A 5,895-nucleotide genomic window follows, 5' to 3' on the forward strand; every position below is an offset into this window, starting at 1 on the left:
GCTCTTTCTCCAGATTCTTAGTCTCGCCTCGGCCGCATGGAGCCATTATCCCCATTGGCAGAAAGATTTTTCTTTAAAAACAAAGACTAGAATAACAAGAAACACCACATTTAGGATCATGCTTCACTCGGAGGAGGAAGGCAGGGAGGGCGCACCAGAGGCTGTAATACACTGGGCGTGTTCTCTTTCTCCAGTTGGGCAGTGGGTACGTGGATGTTCACTGTAACGTGCTTTTTCTTTCGTCTTTTTTTTTTTTTCTGCTCCTGGCAAGCTGTGCGTGACATTCATTATGCCTTTTTGTATGTCAAATACTTCATAATAAACTTTCTAGAGAATTACGCTTTAATGAATGGCTCAGCTTGGTCTGATTGATTTCCTTTCCCACACCTGTCTCTACTTGCTTTAAGTCAGGCCCAGGGATTCAGCGTGGCATTTTGAACAATCTAAGCCTGCTCCTTAAACTAGGCTTTTCACTTTTATCTTATTTACTCAGAAAAAATAAACCCTGCCAGCATACTGATACGGTTGTGTGGCCTGGGGCCAATGTAACTGTTTCCCGGCCACGGTTTGACTTCATGATGATTTCCCTGGAGTGCTAAGAAAGTCCTAAGAGTTGCCCAAGTGGAGCAAACCGCCTGTGCCTCAACAGCTGGTGTCTACAGTATGACCTCTCACCTCTCAGGGCTAATATGAAGGAGACAGTTTTCATTAAATCACCAACGTAAAAAAAATTTTTTTTTTTGAGATAGAGCCTTGCTCTGTCTCCCAGGCTGGAGTGCAGTGGTGCGATCTCAGCTCACTGCAAGCTCCACCTCCCGGATTCACGCCATTCTCCCGCCTAAGCCTCCCGAGTAGCTGGGACTACAGGCACCCGTCACCTCGCCCAGCTAATTTTTTTGTATTTTTAGTAGAGACAGGGTTTCACCGTGTTAGCCAGGATGGTCTCGATCTCTTGACCTCGTGATCCGCCTGCCTGGGCCTCCTAAAGTGTTGGGATTACAGGCGTGAGCCACCGTATTTTAAAATTTTGTTTAGAGATGTGGTCTCGCTACGATGCCCAGGCTGATGTCAAACTCCTGGGCTCAAGCGATGCTCCTGCCTCGGCCTCCCAAGGTGCTGGGATCACAGGCAGGAGCCACCGTGCCCCGCTACCAACTTTTTAAACTCAGCCTAGATGTGAGTTCTTCGCTAGATCAGCCCCCACTCACCCCTCCTGCCCTCCCTGTACGATTAAGAGAAGCCCGAGTAGCCGCATGTGACGGGATTGTTCTTTAAGGGTTGTGAAAGGCACTGCTCAGTGGGGATCTTTTGACCTGGCTCTGAGGGTGATGGATGGACGCTGCTGGAAGGGAGAGAGAACAGCAGATGTTTGAAATGGTAATGATCAGAAGGGAATCCACTCAGCCCCTTTCCGCTTACCTTCCAAAAAGCCATGAGTGGTGGAGTTTGGTTTCAAATTCAGCCCTCTTTGCTTACTAGCTATTAGACTTTGGGGAAATTATTTACTATCTGCTGTGTTCTCAGTTTTCTCATTTATAAAATGGGAAATAATAGCACCTGTGTCCTTGAGGCTATTCTGGGGTTTCACCAAGGGAAAACAGAACGGTGCCTGGCACATAGTAAATACCTACACAAGTGGCAGCAAGGCTGGGTGCGGTGGCTCACACCTGTAATCCCAGCACTTTGGAAGGCTGAGGTGGGAGGACTGCTTGAGCCCAGGAGTTTGAGACCAGCCTGGGCAACATAGTGAGACCCCCATCTCTACAAAAAATAAAAATTAGCTGGGCACAGTGGTGCACACCTATGATCCCAGTCACCTGGCAGGCTGAGGTGGGAGGATCGCTTGAGCCCAGGAGATCCAGGTTGCAGAGACCCATGATCACACCACTGTACTCCAGCCTAGGTGATAAAGCAAAACCATCTCAAAAAAAAAAAAAAAGGGGGGGGGCAGCAATTACTACCATTGAGTGTGCCTGACCCCTGGACCCCTGGAGCAGTGGTGGGTTTTTAAACTGGGTCTTGCTCTTGCCCAGGCTGGAGTGCAGTGATTCAATCACTGCTCACTGCAACTTTGAACTCCCCGAATTCAGGTGGTCCTCCTGCCTCAGCCTCCCGAGTAGCTGGGTCTACAGGCATGTGCCACCACGTCCCACTCATTTTTTGTATTTTTTGTAGAGACAAGGTCTGGCCATGTTGCCTAGGCTGGTCTCGAACTCCTGGGCTCAAGTGATGCTGCACCCACCTCGGCCTCCCAAAGTGCTGGGACTTCAGGCATGAGCCACCGCGCCCGGCTGCAGTGGTGTTTCTACAGACAGAAACCAGATGTTACCGCTCAGCACCAGTGATGAATTTGCTTTGCACCCCAGTCTTCAAAAGGTTTCTAGTGGGGGTGACTCTGTGTGCTGCGCAGCAGGTGTAGAGGTTAAGAAAGGTCAGAGCTGGCCGGGCGCGGTGGCTCAAGCCTGTAATCCCAGCACTTTGGGAGGCTGAGACGGGCGGATCACGAGGTCAGGAGATCGAGACCATCCTGGCTAAAACGGTGAAACCCTGTCTCTACTAAAAAATACAAAAAACTAGCCGGGTGAGGCGGCGGGCACCTGTAGTCCCAGCTACTCGGGAGGCTGAGGCAGGAGAATGGCCTGAACCCGGGAGGCGGAGCTTGCAGTGAGCTGAGATCCGGCCACTGCACTCCAGCCTGGGTGACACAGCGCGAGACTCCGTCTCAAAAAAAAAAAAAAAAAAAGGTCAGAGCTTCTCAACCTAACCTGCTTGCGACTCCCCCACTCCCACCCTGCCACCCCACTGAGATTTGAAAAAATACAGATTCTGATTCAGCAGAATCCTGAAAATGGCTCTTCGTGGGGTGCAGCCCCATGTTCTGCATTTCTCTTTTTTTTGAGACAAGGTCTTGTTCTGTGGCCCAGGCTGGAGTGCAGAGGCACTATCACAGCTCACTGCAGCCTCAACCTCCTGAGCTCAGGTGATCCTCCTAACTCAGCCTCCTGGCTAGCTGGGACTCCGCGTGCACACCGCCACGCCTGGCTAATTTCTAAACTTTTTGTAGAGATGGGCTCTCCCTATGTTGCCCAGGCTGATCAACTCCTGGGCTCAAGCGATCCTCTGGCCTCAGCCTCCCAAGTGCTGAGACCACAGGCAGGAACCACCATGCCTGGGCCTGGGCTCCAATCTTGGCTCCGCCACAAATTCAGTCTTACTTCACAAGTTAGTTAACCTCTGTGTGTATCTTCTCATCTATATAAAAGGGATGATAATAACACCCCTCACAGAGCCGTCTTCAGGATGAAACACAAGGCACTTGCACCAGAGCCAGCCACACAGTGAGCACCGTGTAAGGTTCACTGTTTATTACCTGCCTCCTGAAGGGAGCTTGCTAGACAATTCTGAGTGTGGAAGGAGGTGGAAAGATGAAATGTGCACACCGACAGGTCAGTCTCAGCTCACTACAACCTCCACCTCCCAGGCAAGCGATTCTCTTGCCTCAGCCTCCCGAGAGCTGAGATTACAGGCGCACGCCACCATGCCCGGCTAATTTTTGTATTTTTAGTAGAGATGGGGTTTCACCATGTTGGCCAAGCTGGTCACAAACTCCTGACTTCAGGTGATCCACCCGCCTCAGCCTCCCAAAGTGCTGGGAATACAGGCGTGAGCCACCACGCCTGGCCAAGATTGATTTTTGTATTGACATTTTACAGTGCAGTTTTTTTTTTTTTTGACATGGAGTTTCACTCTTGTTGCCCAGGCTGGAGTGCAATGTACGATCTCAGCTCACCGCAACCTCCGTCTCCCAGGTTCAAGCGATTCTCCTGCCTCAGCCTCCCCAGTAGTTGGGACTACAGACATGCAGCACCACTCCCGGCTAATTTTTCTTTTTTTTTTTTTTTTTGAGACGGAGTCTGGCTCTGTCGCCCAGGCTGGAGTGCTGTGGCCGGATCTCAGCTCACTGCAAGCTCCGCCTCCCGGGTTTACGCCATTCTCCTGCCTCAGCCTCCGGAGTAGCTGGGACTACAGGAGCCCGCCACCTCGCCCGGCTAGTTTTTTGTATTTTTTAGTAGAGGCGGGGTTTCACCGTGTTAGCCAGGATGGTCTCGATCTCCCGACCTCGTGATCCGCCCGTCTCGGCCTCCCAAAGTGCTGGGATTACAAGCTTGAGCCACCGCGCCCGGCCTAATTTTTCTTTTTGCATTTTTGTAGAGATGGGGTTTCTCCATTTTGGTCAGGCTGGTCTCGAACTCCTGACCTCAGGTGATCCACCTGCCTCGGCTTCCCAAAGCGCTGGGATTAACAGGTGTGAGTGAGCCACCGCGCCCGGCCAATTACAGTGCAATTTTAAGAAAAACAAGTAATTGGCCAGGCGCGGTGGCTCAAGCCTGTAATCCCAGCACTTTGGGAGGCCGAGATGGGTGGATCACGAGGTCAGGAGATCGAGACCATCCTGGCTAACACGGTGAAACCCCATCTCTACTAAAAAATACAAAAAACTAGCCGGGCGAGGTGGCGGGCGCCTGTAGTCCCAGCTACTCGGGAGGCTAAGGCAGGAGAATGGCGTGAACCCAGGAGGCGGAGCTTGCAGTGAGCTGAGATCCGGCCACTGCACTCCATCCTGGGCGACAGAGCGAGACTCTGTCTCAAAAAAAAAAAAAAAAGAAAAACAAGTAATTGCTATTAAACTTAATATTTATGGAACCCTCCTTAATGCAAATGAAAAGGATGAAAGAAACCCACAAAGGTCTTTGTCTTATTTATGGTGAGGGCAGTGGACAAAGCGGAAGCTCAGAAACTAGCCTGCTCATAATCAAATCTGGGCTCTACCACTTCCCAGTAGTTTAGCCTCGGGCAGAGTTCTTTCACCCGTTTCCTCATGTAAAATGGGGCTAACAGCACCTACTTTTGAGGGCAGATGAGATATTAAATGAGTGCCTAGAGCGAGGACAGGTGCAAAGTGCTCAGTGTCACGGCAGCATTGCCGGCGGGCATCCCTGGCCTCGTTTCACGCTGTAGTGCAACACTGACACCTAGTGGTCAGATTATAGGGCTACTTCTTCAGCAAGAAAGTGTTTCAACCAAATATTAGTATATCCTTTTTTCATTATTATTTTTTTTTTGGAGACAGTGTCTCCCTCTGTCACCCAGGCTGGAACGCAGTGGTGCAATCATCGCTCACTGTAGCCTTGAACTGGGCTCAAGTGATCCTCCTGCCTTGGTCCCCCTAAGTGTTGGGATTACAGGCTTGAACCACCACACCCAGCTCCATTTTCTATAATGAATACCTCAGCCCTCAACCTATTTCTCAGACCCTTTTTTTTTTTTTTTTTTGAGACAGAGTCTTGCTTTGTCGCCCAGGCTGGAGTGCAATGATGCGATCTCAGCTCACTGCAACCTTCACCTCCTGGGTTCAAGTAATCCTCCTGCCTTAGCCTCCCAAGTGCTGGGATTACAAGCATGTGCCACCATGTCCGGCTAATTTTTGTATTTTTTTTGTAGAGACGGGGTTTCATCATGTTGGCCAGGCTGGTCTCGAACCCCTGACCTCAAGTGATCTACCCACCTCGGCCTCCCAAAGTGCAGGAATTACAGGTATAAGCCACCGCTCCTGGCCTCTGAGACTCTTAAGTGCCTCTGTATTGCACATATGTCACTGGAATAACGTTCTTTAATCCTGGGAAGCAACTGCTTTAAAATGAGGGAACACACAGGTACAAAGCACAGGAACTGCCTGGGACGAACTGTTAACTATTTCTTTAGCTCTTACGGGAGGCAGTTGTTCAAAAACCTCACACCTGCCTTGTGAGGTTGGAACTACTGTCCCCAGTTGATAAATGACGACATGAAGTTTGGCCAGGTCCTGTGACTTGCTTGGGGTCACCAGGTTCGAGG

The sequence above is a fragment of the Theropithecus gelada genome, chromosome 1, assembly GCF_003255815.1.
Source record: "Theropithecus gelada isolate Dixy chromosome 1, Tgel_1.0, whole genome shotgun sequence".
Taxonomy (NCBI): domain Eukaryota; kingdom Metazoa; phylum Chordata; class Mammalia; order Primates; family Cercopithecidae; genus Theropithecus; species Theropithecus gelada.